The sequence below is a fragment of the Olea europaea genome, chromosome 4 (assembly GCF_002742605.1).
Source record: "Olea europaea var. sylvestris chromosome 4, O_europaea_v1, whole genome shotgun sequence".
Taxonomy (NCBI): domain Eukaryota; kingdom Viridiplantae; phylum Streptophyta; class Magnoliopsida; order Lamiales; family Oleaceae; genus Olea; species Olea europaea.
In genome coordinates this window covers 16,649,811-16,665,165 of record NC_036240.1, presented here as the reverse complement: position 1 = coordinate 16,665,165, position 15,355 = coordinate 16,649,811, and positions in this window count along the sequence as shown.

The following is a 15,355-nucleotide window of genomic DNA, read 5'->3' as shown; positions in this document are numbered from 1 at the left end:
TCCCAAAGACTTCGAAAGAAGTCGATAGAGCAAAATATCCACGTCATAAATACAAAGAGCGAGGTACAATCGTCAGAGATCACTACAGAGAGACCCAAAAGAAAAGATGACCAAGAAGTGATTGATGAAGCTACAAGGGTAGAAAAATCTGCACCAAACACAACTGAAAATGAAGAAAGTACAGAAACATCAGTTGCCAAGCACCAAGTCTAGACAAAGCTTACATACCTCCCATTCCCTTTCGTCAAAAGCTCAAGAAGAACAAACAGAGCACAAACTATGAAATTTTCCTTGATGTTTTCAAGAAGCTCTAGATCAATGTTCTGTTCATTGATGCGATACTACAAATTCCAAGCTATACGAAATTTTCGAAAGAGATGTTGACAAAGAAAAGAAAGCTTCTGGAGTTTGAAATTGTGGCATTAACTGAGAAAAGTAGTGCAAGAGTCCACATAAAATTGCCTCCTAAATTGAAGGATGTAGGGAGTTTTATTATACCAATTTTAATTGGAAATTCCTATTCAATTAATGTATTGTGTGACACTGGTGCTAGTATCAATCTAATATCGTATTCTACTTATAGGAAATTGGGACTAGGTGAAGTCAACTCAACATCAATAACGCTACAGCTAACTGATAGAACAATCGCAAGGTCACGTGGCAAAGTTGAGGATATACTCGTAAAAGTAGGAAATTTAATATTTCCTGTGGATTTCATTGTATTGGACATACTAGAAGATCGAGGCATTTCAATTTTATTGGGTCGACCATTCTTAGCAATGGGATGAACCCTTATTGACATGGAGAAGGGAGAACTAATCTTGAGGGTGGAGGACAAGCAGGAGATATTCAGTATTTACACCCAATATGAGAAACCTCCCAATAAAAATGATTGTTGTAGAATTGATGAAGAAGAGCCACCTGATCAACGAAGCTGTCAGAACAAAAAAACAAATTTTGGAGAACTTCTTGGTAGAGATAAGGATGGACAAATCAAAATTTGGAGAGCAAAAAAGGACTGCATCAATGAAAATTACACAAAGTGCAATGATGGAATAACTTGGTTTGAGCCACCATGATAAATCAGAGACACAAGTCAAGCGAATGACTTAAAAAAACACTTCTTGGGAGGCAACCCAAGCTTTTATTTTATTTATTTTGTTTTCAAAGTTCTAAGATAGTTTAATTTATAGTTTATTTATGAATCATCACCTATACCCCTTCTAGCCATAGGTCTTGGAGTAATTAAGTTGGTTATTCGATGTTTGAGCTAAGTAATCCTTGTTCCATGAGTTTAATTTTTCAGGATCATGACGTCGCAAAACACTCAAACCAACATGGACATGGAGAAAATGGGACAAATCTCAAGTTTGGGGGAAAATGTAGAAGAAGAGTCGATCAAATGCAACACCAAGACACCACAATATCATAGGCAATACTAACATTTCAGGGAAGTCCTCCTCCTTTTCCTTTAAATTTCACATTGAGGACAATGTTTGAGTTAAGTTTGGGGGAGTGACATCATTTGCTTACATTGTTGAGTTTCTCGAATGCTTATGTGTGATTTGTTTGTTTTATGTGTTTGTGTTTTTATTCAAAAAAAAAAAAAAAAAGAAAAAAATTTTCATTTCGTGTTTTTGCATGCTTGTGTGTGTTAAATAACCTTGCCGGTATTGATACGTGTAATTGAGAACATGTGTTGATTTATGAATTGTGGATGAGTTATGTGTTTGAGTTAGATTTTTGCTTATTCATGTGAAACGAAAATTATTTTTTGCACGTGAGTTGATTGTAGCGTTGTACATGAGGAGGTTGATTCATATTTATAGGTTGAAATAGAGAACTTAGATGCTAAACCCAAACAACCATTAAACATCACAATACCTTTAAACCAAACTTACGATGTTTGGATGATTGCACTGTTGTAGGAAAATTTGGAGATAAATGTGGATTTCGTGTGTGTTAATTTTTGTGTGGATTGTCTGAGACCAATAGGATGAAAATTGGGTGAAAACCTTAAGTTAGAGGTCGATTTTCGAGGATAGGTGTTTAATAAGGGGCATTGCACTAATCATTGCATAAAAAAAAAGATTCCAATGAGGACAACTTTAATAATCTCATTGTGAATCTTCTCTTCATAGTCTTTATGATTCGAGTGATTAAGCCTGTAAGAGTTTAAAACTTGGTGCCCTAAAGTCATCTGATTTGGGAGTCATCTGTCTAAAACTCGCTACAGGGGTCATTTAGAAAGCTTAAGGGAGAGAGGTACGCACAAAGAGTGATTAAAGAATAAAGATATAAATGAAAAAAAAAAGAGAAAAAAGTAGATATCAAATGCCTTGATTAAGCCCCGAACACTTGTTTTAGAGGATTAGACATTTGATAAGGGGTTAGTAACTTGATTGATTCCTAAAGGTTGAAGTAGTAAAAAATAAGGAGAATCTTCATTTGTTGACATGTGGAATTACAATCAATAAAATCTAACCAAACTTGAGTGGTGTAAGAAATTAGTATTGAAAATTTAACCTTAGGTTACACCATCGGAAAGAGAAAAGAAAATAAGTTTGGGGGTGTGAGAATCCCACGAGCAAAGTAAGGAAAAATTTGACTTCTAAGGTTGGGAATTGGGTCAACTTATTATTGTACAGCGTTGCACTGGACTTTCCACACACACACACACACACCCGTTTTGCATTGAATATGTGAGAATTTACCTTTTGCATTATAGCTTTGAAATAGTTCATGAAATCGAAGTTATGTTTTTAATCCTGAGACATGAAGGCAAGCTATCTAGCGAAATTTATTTTAAGTAATTTTGTTTGTCTTAGTTGTGCTTGTGTGTCCATTAATTATTTTATGGGTTTAGGTGATTGCTCGAGGACAAGCAAAAGATTAAGTTTGGGGGTATTTGATGAGTTTGTTTCACTCATGATTTTTGCACAATTTTAGCTTGATTAAATGCTATATCTTGTGAGTATAGAACGTTTTTGATGTGTTTGTTATTGTTGTTTTGAAGATTAGGAAAAACGATGTGAAAAGAAGTATTAAAGTGGACGAAGAGGTCAAAAACACGGAATTGGGGCAGAAAGACGGCGCTTAGGCGCCGACCTAGGCGCTACGAAACTAAAAAAAAAAGATGAAATTTGGACCCGATAGGCGGTGTCTAAGCGCTACCATAGTGCCTAGGCACTGAAGACATAGCGCTCAGGCGCTATAACCAGGGCTTAGGCACTGTCAGCGCCTAAGGCGCTGCGATTGAAGATCTAGGGCGCATTTTTTTGGGGTCATTTTTAAATTCATAAAAACCCTACTTCTACATAAAACGAAGGAGCACCTATAAATGCATCTTCCTCATACTTTTGAAGGGTTCTTGACATATTGGAGAGAAGGCAACAAGAAGAGAAATTCAAGAAGATTAACACCAAGCAATTGAAGATTAGAAGCATTCATTGGAAGAGGAAGTAGATCTTAGTGCAAGAATTCTACTTTTCTTCTACATCTTTATTGCAAACTCGATGATGTATTCTAAGACAAATTCCTACTTTTCTTCTTGTATTATGAGTAGCTAAATTCATTATTAGGGGGAATAATGTAACCAATTGGGATATTTTACATTCTCTTATTAAGACTTTCAGTTTTTAATTCTTTCATATGTTGATTTTGCTATGAGTTGAATGCATTAAATTATTTGATCAATAATTTGATGATTTTTGTGAATTCTTTAGGAGATCGATGAACCTTGTAATACCACGTTTAATTATTGTTTTGGATTTTTGACGTATGTAAACACCAATTCTGGAATTCATTGATTTATTTTGTTTTTATTTTCATATAATTATTGTGCGGGTGATTATATGAATGTGGTGACCTGTTTTATGCATTCGAAAGAAGGAAAATAGGTTCGACATAAGATAAATCGTCATAGGGTCCGATAGAGGATAGAAATATACCTCCATGCCTTGTGTGAATCAATTGATATTCGTGAATTATAATACATGTCGGTATATTAATATTCATCATAGAAATATAGTCAAATCATATATTGGGATAGGTTTGGCATTGCTCGAGAGAGATTGCTAAATTAAAATAGGAATATAGATTCATCTTTTGTGGAATTGTGTGTCAAATTTGCATAAATAACTATTGAACGGGTATTGCTTGGGGATTCGTGATCCTGGTGAGTTAGAACATTCATTAATTCTATAAAATTTTAGTTAAATTGCATCCAAGTTACTTTGAACTTAGTATAATCCTTAGTCAATAATTGCATCAACGATTATATTTTGTTAGTTAAATTACAAAAACACAATTTGCTTGTCGTGTTTCAGTTAAGGTCATATTAAATTAATTTGAACTAACTCAATCCTCATGGGATCGATACTTGGACTTATAGTTCATTTTACTACTTGTTAACGAACCGTACACTTGCAATGGGTTTTAACTCGAAACAAATAATTTCGCGAACAAACACCTTCTGAAAGTTCATTGAGCACACAAGTTGTGGAAATGCTTTGAGCACCTTCTCGACGTTCATCGAGCACACATGAGTTATTCCACTTTCATGATTTTTGATGACGTAATTAATCAACCATTAACACCCATCAATAAAAGTCCAATTACAACTCAATTTAATTTTTTTAGACAAGAAACTTGTCAATACTTATCTAGACATGATAGACTAAGCTTTTGACATTCTGTAAGAAAGTCATTTATAAAAACTACAGAAGTATCAAATTCTAATCACCCAGAAGTTAGAATTTGACCAACCAAACAATTCTCACAACCACACACTATCTCAAATGCTCTTATATACCTGTTTCTTGAAGCACAAAAACTCAAGCAGTACCATATGAAACGCGAGAGGAAACTACAAGTATGAAATCGATAAATCATTATGTACTTAGAGAATGCAAGTATAGTCATGAAACAACTAAAAACACATGGAACATAGAATACCAACATGCTAATATCAGCCAAATGAATTTAGATCATACTTCTTCTACTCCCCCGTTTTGCCATCAACGATCAAAGGGACAACTAAGAATTTTCATTTAAAAAAAAAAAAAAATGCTACAGTGTTCAAACATGGATCGATAAAAATTTATCAAGTCAGCATCATAAGAACCATAAACAATGACTTCTTTCAAGTCTAGTTCTCTCCCCTCATTCTGTAGTCATTTACAAAATTGGTTGGATCTAAAAAGGAAAAAAAAAAAAAAAAATAGTAGCACTGATTATTGAGCAAAAAACACCATGGCAAGTGACTTTTTCTCTATTAAGGTTGTTCAGCACACAATGACGGGTTCCCTTTGATGTAGTCATGAAAGATGAAAATTTATATTAGTTGGACTTGAAAAAGAGCTTGATTTGATAGATCAGAAGAGATCGACTTTACAAACCTTGACCGAATCGATGCCAACCATTAAAGAGAATCATCTCAATATGTTGTAATGATTTACTTAAATGGGATAAAAGAGACAGTGGATATGGTCTATCCAGAACATAAAATTTTTTATTTTTTATTTTATTTATTTTTTTTAAGCTATTGAAGCGTTTAAAAACACTTTGAAAAAGAGAAAAAGAAGCTATACATTTTGTATATTGGCATTCTCAAATGAGGAAGCACCTAGTCATTTCATATGTCAACTGAAGGTGGAATAAAATTATTTTATCAGGTAGATAACTATAATTATTTCTTTGGTATATGAATATAAATTACACTACAGTGATTACCTTGTTAAACTTAAGATGTGCATAACGTTAAAAGTTGGGTATCCAATATAAAGATTCAAGATTCAAAGTATATTAGTAAATATATTTTACTATTGAAAGTGTAATTGATTCATGGAAATCCTCCATATAAATTGAGAATTGGAATATTAAAATAGAGCTTTAAATAAAGCTAGAAGGAAATATGATGTCTTCAGATTATTTAAAAGGATTTCCTAGTTGGTAACAACCTGGGCTTGTTATATGATTTAATTGAAATTTCTAACTACTAATCACATGGCACATAATGTAGTGTATATTCTTGACAACAATATCATAGATATAATATTTTTTGGCAGTTGATCTTAAGTGGAACAACATCAATTTTATCAAAGATAACCTAACGGATCCGTATGCAAATTGGTTATTTAGAGAGAATTCATTATTTTGTATAAAAAGCTGGGGCCATCCTACTAGACAAATGAAAATATATAAATAGAGCCCTTCAAATTCCAATTTCTTCACTCCAAAATTTCTAATTCTTTCTTCCTCCAAATTCTGTTTAAATAATTTTAAAATTATTTTAAAATTTTGTGTTTGATATTTAGTATCCGATATTTTCTATTTTAGAAGAGTACTGCCAAGCGTTCATTCACTCAACAAAATTAATAGTGTGCTACATTAATTCAATTTATACAAAGTTTGATTGTGTCCCTCAACTAAAAATTTCTTCGTCCGCCCTTGTTGGTTGTCTTATGTATTATTCGCTTTGGAAGAGTAATTGAATATCTCACTTCTTATGAATTTTTATTGCTTCCACAAGATTCAAATTAAAGATATTTGTTTTATGAAAGATTTAAGTTGAATCTTTATTCTCATAAAATAGAGGACTTGAGTTTGAATCTTGAGGGGATGCGACACAAAGTTATGAAGGATAAGATTTATAGAGATTCTCTCAAAATGAACAGTGCGTATGATATAATAGCTTGATCACATATGTTGGATCGTCATAAAATTATCTTTATAGTACTTATCTCTACTATATAAAAAGGAGAATGTGAAGTTACTATAGAAAGCAACAGTGGGTTATGCCATTTTGTCTCACTGTAGCAATTTAATTTATTTTTCGAGTAGGAGAGCTAAAATGACGCCGTTTGTCTTACTATATATTTTATTATATAGTGTACCTCCAAATTTACTCCAACACGCAACTTTTCACACACACACACACACACACACACATATATATATATATATATATATATATATATATATATTGTAGTTAGTTATTATATGTAAAAATATATTGTCGTAAAAAAATTTATCTCTAACTCTCCGTGCACGGAGACTCGTAGTCTCCCCATGCACGGAGACTTTGTCTCCCTGATGTTAATTGTTTTTTTTATAGGTTAATATTTTTTTTCAATTTAAAATTCTTTTCTTTTCATAATAAAACTTAAATTTCCAATTTTATCTAAATAATATTTATATATTCTTTATTTAATTTTCATAACTTTCTTTTATTTCGTTTTTATTATATTTTTTTTGAAAATTGTTTTAAAATTTATTTTTTAGATTTAAAATTCTTTTTTATTCTTTTCGTTTAAAACGCAATTTTTTAATTTTAATTAAATAAAATTTATTTTTACTTTTAATTATTTCGATTTAATTTAAAAACTTTATAATAACTCTTTTTGGTTTCTTTATATTTTTGCCTGCCTACTATATAATAATAATAATAATTATAAGATAAAAGGAAAAAAAAAGTTATATAAATAAATTGTTGTGCTTACTTAGATATTAGCTTAAAAAAAAGGGAAAACTATATATATAAGCTCTTTCCTTCCTTGCACGGAGGCAATACCCTCCGTGATAGATATATATTTTGTTTCTAGTCTTTTTTCTTCATAATAAAATTTATTTTTTCAATTTTAACTAGATTGTATTTATATTATTCTTTATTTAATTTTCATAACTTTCTTTTGTATTATTTTTATTATATATTTTCACAAAAATGTTTCTTCTTCTCTTTTCTTTTTTTATATCTCTTTTTATTTTTATATCTGGAATTTAGTGTGTTATTGTCTTTTTTTTCTTTTTTTTTTTTTTTACCTTTTTTGTTTTTTTTTTTTTTTTTTTTTTTTTTTTTTTTTTACCTATTTTGTTCTTTTTGTTTGTCTATAGATTCACTTTTTTTTTTTCCTTGTGCTTTTATTATTTGTGTATGCAAGAAAAATCCTTACTTGCATGTTATTGTGATCAAACATATGATGCATCGTCTTTGTGAACAATGAAATCCTACAAATATTTGCATGAAAAACAACCATACTTGTAAAAATAAATATCCAAAAGAATATATTTTACATACTTCCTTAAGTAATGATTCATACCCGCTTTACAGACGTCATAACGATGGTATTACTATTAGAGTCAAAGGATGTATACTAGACAATAGATGGGTTATACCATACAATCCGTATATTTTAGCTAAATATGATTGTCATATTAATTTAGAAATATGTTCTTCTGTTGAAACTGTAAAATATTTTATGTAAATATGTATACAAAGGACATGACCGTGTTAATTTTGATGTGAATAAAGAAACCAATGAATATTATATTGATGAAATTTCAAATTGCTAAGCTGCTAGATATCTGCGCCAGAAGCTATTTGGAGAATTTTTAGTTTTGATTTATTTGACATATCTCATTTTGTAATTTCTTTGTAGCTCATTCTCAATTAGTTACGTACAATAAAACTAATGATTTATCGAAGTTATAAATAAAGACTTTATCCAACGAATAATGTTAACTGAATTTTTTCAAATGAATATTTTTGATGAAAAGACTCGGACTTTACTTTATAAAGATTTTCCTACATACTTTGTATGGAATACATATTTACGAGTTTGGAATACTAGAATAAAGCAAAATTTTATTGGTAGAATAGTTGCTGCTAATCCATTTGAGGGTGAGAGATACTTTTTAAGAGTTTTATTGAATCATATTAAATGACCAAAATCTTTTGAAGATTTAAAAATAGTTAATGGTGTTGTAGCACCTACCTATCGCCAGGCTCCATTCTTACATGGTCTAAAAAGTGGAAATAATTATTGTGACATGTGTTTAACTTAGGCAATTTCTTATCAAATGCCTATTTCACTCCGTCAACTTTTTGCTAATGTGCTGATTTTTTGTGCTCCTACAAATCATAGAAATTTATACATTAAAGTTAAAACTTATATGATAGAAGATTTTTTACATACAAGTCAGACAAAGTACGATGCTAAGATTAGAGCTCTACAGTGCATAAATTCATTCTTAAAAATTGTTGGTAAAAGTGTAAATGATTTTTACTTTACAGATTTCGACATTACTATACATGACGCCGACATGTTAGCAAATATGATTTTAGAAGAAAGTGCAAATATTAATGTTGAGTCTTACATGCATTTTACAAAGAGTTTAAATAAAGAGCAACAATTTGCTTATGATACTATTTTAGATTGTGTTTTCAACGATAGAAATGAACTTTTTTTATTGATGGTCCATGAGGTACTAGTAAAAATTATTTGTACAAAGCATTGCTCGCTACATTACGATGTAGACAAGTCATTGCATTGGTAACAAAATCATCTGGAGTAGCTGCTTCTTTATTACATGCTGGAAGAACTGGTCATTTGCATTTTAAAATTCTTCTTCAAACAAGTCCTGATATGCGATGTTCGGTAAGTAAACAATCTGCACTTGGTCAACTTTTAAAATGACGAAGCTAATTGTGTGGGGTAAAGCACCAATGGTTAATAAATATGCATTTGAAGCCTTGAGTAAAATGTTAAAAGATATTACTGAGTGTGAATTGCCATTTGGTGGAAAGGTCATTGTGTGTGAAGGGGATTTTCGTCAAGTTTTGTCAGTGGTACAAAGAGGAACAAAAGATGAAAATATGAAACCAAGTTTAGTATTTCATATTTGTGGTAGTACTTTACACAACTACCATTAACTCAAAATATGAGAGCTAGATTGGATCCTTCATTTTGTGAATATTTACTCAAAATTGGAAACGGAATTGAAAAAGACCATATATGCCGCATGATTAAGCTTTCTTCAGATATTGTCATAAATTTTGAAGATGAAACTAAATCATTGAAAAAGTTGATCAACATTGTGTTTCCGAATTTTTGTACTTATAGTGATAATTTAAATACTATGATGAGTAGAATTATTTTAACTCCAAAAAATATATGTAGATATAATAAACAATATGTTAGTTAAAGAAATTTCGAGAGATACATTTACATATTTCAGTTTCGATGAAGTGGTTGATAAAATGAAAGGATTTATTCATGAAGATTTTTTGAATAATTTAACTCCAAATAGTATACCTCCACATGAACTTGTTCTAAAAAAATAATAAATAAATAAATAAATAAATTGTCCTGTTATGTTGCTCAGAAAATATTAATCATTGGGAAAGTTTGTGCAATGGAACTGACTTATTTGTCGTGAATTTAAACAAAATGTTATTTTAGCTGAAATTGGATTTGGTGAATATCATGAAAAATAAGTACTTTTACTTAGAATTCCATTTATTCCACTTAAAGGAGATAAACATTCAATACCCTTTAAAAGAACTCAATTTTCGATTCGTCCTTATTTTGCTATGACTATTAACAAGGCGCAAGGTCAAACATTAGATTTTGTAGATCTATACCTTCCCGAATTTGTGTTTTCACATGGTCAGCTATATGTTGCATTGTCTAGAGCAAAAATAAGACAAAATATAAAAGTTTTGATTAATCCAGCGGACGAAAATAAATCACATATAGATGAAAATAAATCTCACATTGCACAAAAAATGTGGTCTATTTGGAAATTTTGAATTTAATACATTCTATTTAACAAGTCTAAAATTCTAAATTGTCCAACAATTAGTCTATCATTCCGTTGCTGCCAAAGTGGAGATTTATACATTACGTTTCAATAGAGGAATAACTGTGAGCTACATAAGGTTAGTTATTTTCATATGTTTTTCTAATTATAATTATATTTTGTTTGCTGATATGCATTATTTTTTTTCATTATCTTTCTTATTTGAAGTATAAATATGAATATTTAACAATAAATTGATGAGGAAAGAAACCATGTAAAATTGTGATATTATAATGTTGATTGATACTAAAACTAAAACATTGTCAATTCGTTTAGGTTTATCACGATTTCACCACAGTTTAATTTTTTCTATATATACACCAACAATATGACAAAATAGAAAAAGAAAAAAAACACAACAAAAACTTATTACATAACTTTTATTCTCTTTACATGACCAGATAACGAAGGACGAGAATGAAGAAAATATTTATTGTTACAAATATCCACTACCATCTTCCGTCTATAAATGAACATCCTATCAGGTGAAACCCTAGGACAAAGCATTCTATATATTTTAGTACGAACATTTCACAGTTTGGCCTGTAGAACAAATAGTTTTACGTTATGCAAAATTAATATAAAGAAAAAATAAATATTATAATAAATAAACAGCTATTTAAATGCTCACCCATTGACTGTACATGGTAGATAAGGTATGGCCTCCACTTGCATTGCTTTAGTTCTATGTTTCCTTACATCCTTTCTGGTAGAAAGCTCAGAATTCAGAATGAATGCATGGATTTTACTATGTGTTGCTTTTGCATGAATCATGACTTGATCTGGTATAAGAATATCATCGCTACAGTTATATATTTATAATTTCCGTTCAAGAATATTCACCACAAAAAGATACCAAAAATTGTCAGGAAATGATCATGAAATTAATAGATGCTTGCACGCATCCATTTACGACCATTTATAGGCAAAACACCATTCGCGTATTCTACTAACGAAGTGAAGTCCACTTCTCCCTTAGTGGCTTTGTTTTTCTCTTCTATTAGCCAATTGAAAATACTAGAACACTCATCTTCAAATTTGAAGTCCATAATTGCATAGTCTTTAGAAATTAGGGTAGAACCATCCTTAATAAGTCGCCTTAATAACTTCAACTCCAGCTCAATACTCTAATAGAGTAAATACATATAAATTTAATTTATTGATATCAAACATAAAAATTAAATTAATTGTAATTACTAAACTTTACTCACCGTAGCAGTTACATCTTTTGTTACATCCAACAAAATTTCCAACATGTCCCCTCCAGTGAAATTGTCGCCGTCCTCCCAATACATACTATATAAAAAAATATAAATTAACGTTAGATAATATAATTTACTATCCACTGAATAAAAAAAGGTATATAAGCTAATACAGTAGAGTTAGATTTGTTACCCTGACGGATCATGCAATATCCAATATCTAATCATGTTGTACTTGTCCTTTGGATAATCTTCTAAAGGACGGTTTTTTTATGATGAAGACAATATCTATTTTCCCTTACATTTAGTTTCTCTTCTCAACCCTTCAAAACTTTCCGCCTGTTGTTGATATGTTGATGTTTGCCTTAGCAAATCGTTGGGAATTGGAATTGTGTGAATAGGAACATCTTGCTGCATAGAACCAATAATGGCTTCTATGTTTGATACATTGTTCAATATATTCTTGTTCTGTTCATCTACGTAAGATCTCATTGAACTTAAACTGCTATCGACATAAGATTGCATGTTGCCTAAAATGTTATCTTTTTGCCATTTTTGCTGCTATTGGGATTTCTGTTGGAATACTTGTTTGTGATTGTCAAGAATAGTATCCATATAAAAATGAATACTGGATTGCAAATGATCTTCTTGCCATTGTTGGTGTTGTTTAAACAACTGGTTTTGACTGTGAATTATTTCTTCCTTCAAGTTATGGCATATACCAGACACATCTGATATTACATTTTGCCTATGTATTCCAAGTATTTCTTCCATTTGTTCTCGAGTTATATAGTTGGAAGTATCAAAAGCAGAAGTGGGACCAACTCATGGAGAAGTTCTCGAACTACTGGAAGTGGTCGTTTCTTGCACAAAGATGTTTTCTGGGATTTGTTGTACTATGTTGTCTAATTCCCCATTGACAATACCATCTAAGATGCTATGTTGATTATCAGCTGGCATTGAAAGAGTTGAATACCATGATATTTCTAACTCTTCTTCTGTGGGATATAACATTGCAATTACCTCAATCTATAATCTTAATAACTAAAATTAGTTTTTAATTGATGAAATGAAAATGTAATTGTGCATTCATAAAAAAAGTATCTTATACCTCATTGGTGGCCAAAAATTATTTTACCATTTTCTCAGTCAATATTGCATTAGGCCTTCACTTATACATTCGAGGACTTTGTGGTGTTTTGTATTTCCAGCGTCCAAACTTTTTTCTAATATTTGGAAACGCTTCATATATCCAGAGCTGTAAGTAATTATAATTGTTTGTTATACAAATCAATTATGCATAATATATATAACAATAAAAGAATAGAAAAAAATTACCTGGAATGCAAGTGGATATCCTCTTAATGCATATTTACAATCTATTTGTTGATTTTGTTATGCTCTTTGTACTCTTTCCACTTGTGATTCTTGCAATGAATTTAACAAAATAAAATATGCTTTTCGACCCCATGGATAAGCAAGAAAGTCATCGAGATGCTCGACCATACCAAAAGTCTTATAATCAATAATTCTGCCAGTTGGTTTCAAAACACACTCCACAAACATAACCAACCCCAACTTAAATTTATCTATATCATCTTCGCACGAATGGAAAGCTTGGTGCAACATTCTCATATTATTTCTTCTCATACCATTGAAATAATGATTTATAAGACGATAGTTATTATGATTAATCTCCATAGATGGTTCATGGCATGGTAATCCAGTGATGAGACAATATTCTTGCATGCTAAACCTAGCAATACGATCACCTAATCGTACCCACACTTCGTTATTTTTACCACAATGTACAAGCCTTATTACAAATTCATATATCAACCTACTACTAAATTGCTCTTCTTCTGCCCTATAAATAATTCCCGCAAAAAATCCATAGAAATTACTGCACATAACAGAAGTTTTTTGATTTGCATCTATAAATTCAATAAAATCTTGAAGATATTTCCGATTTGGATATTGATAGATAGTGGCAGAAAACCATTGATTTGGAGGGACAATATATTCTAGAGACACCTGTATAGACAAATCCAATAAAAGAAGTAGACAAATTTATATTTATAAGAATTCCATAAATTCTAACTCTATATCTACATCTCACAATGACAACAATTCAGGTGTTATTATCTATGTTTTCAGATGATTATGACAAAAGAATATTAAAATTCCAAAACTTTATACTTAAAACATACTATATTTCAGGTAGAATAGAGGCTTATAAGTAAATAACTAAGGCTACAGTTTTCCCTTCATGTTATCTTTCTTTTTTCTGCCTCTTGGAACAAGACAACTATGAGATTTTATTTTAAAAGTGGTTATAATTTTTAGTTTCCTTTGCATTATTAGTTCTACCTGCAGTAAACATATTTTAGTATAAAATCTAAATTATTTTTAAGAAGAAAATGTCTTCCAATTAAAAATATATTGTTAATACTTTTATTAAACACAAATTACTGGAACACACGAAGAAAATGTCTTCCAATTAAAAATATATTGTTAATACTTTTATTAAACACAAATTACTGGAACACACAAGCAAGGAGAGAGCACGCAGATAGGTCTCTCTGTGCTCTCCATGCACGGAGAGACGACCTCTTTGTGCATCATTGGTGCCGAGAAGCATTCTCCATGCACGGAGTCTTTTCTTATCCATTTCAACAATAAATCCTACCTTTTATCTAGCTAAATGTTTGCACCTTGGACACTTTTCTCTCTACTTTGAACACATTTATTCTCTTGCAAAAATGTGAAATTGCTAAACTTTTAGTATGATTGAGATAAAATTTAAGAATCTTCACATGTGAGAACTCTTGTTACTTTTAGTAGTTGAGGTAATAAATGAAGATAATAATTGTGGGAATATTATTTTTGGTTTTGTGAGTTAGTTGGGATAATAATTGTAGGAACTAAATTTTCTTTTGACTTTTTTTCCTTTTTTTGGTTATTTCATGAACATATTCATTCACATTTATATTCAAAAAACTTGTTAGGTTTTTAATTGTAATTGGCGTTCTATGAACAAAAAAGGACTTAGTTAAACATGTCTAAAAGTCAAGGCGTGACGTGCAATATTGTATTCTTGAGTTGGGCTAGGGTTTGAGCTTGGAAAATTATGGCCCATAAGTTAAAGTCTATTTATATAGACACACAGATGAACTAAACAAAAAAAAAAACACGCAGATGAACTAAACAAAAAAAAACAAAAAAAAAATAAGAAGAGGGCAGCCAAAATATATTCATGTATACGTCTACAGCCAGAAAATAGAAGAAAAAAAGGTTGCTTGCTGGTGAAGGAAATAACATAAAGGCTGCCTGGTGTGAAATATATCATATATATATATATATATACATACATACAAATTGTGGTAGTTTTTCAAGAATCAAACATAGTGGCTAAACTATATTATACAAACAAGGAAAAAGGCGGCTGTAGGAGATAAAAAAATATAGAAAAGGTGGCTGAAATTGTCTCATATATATGCACAGGAATTGAG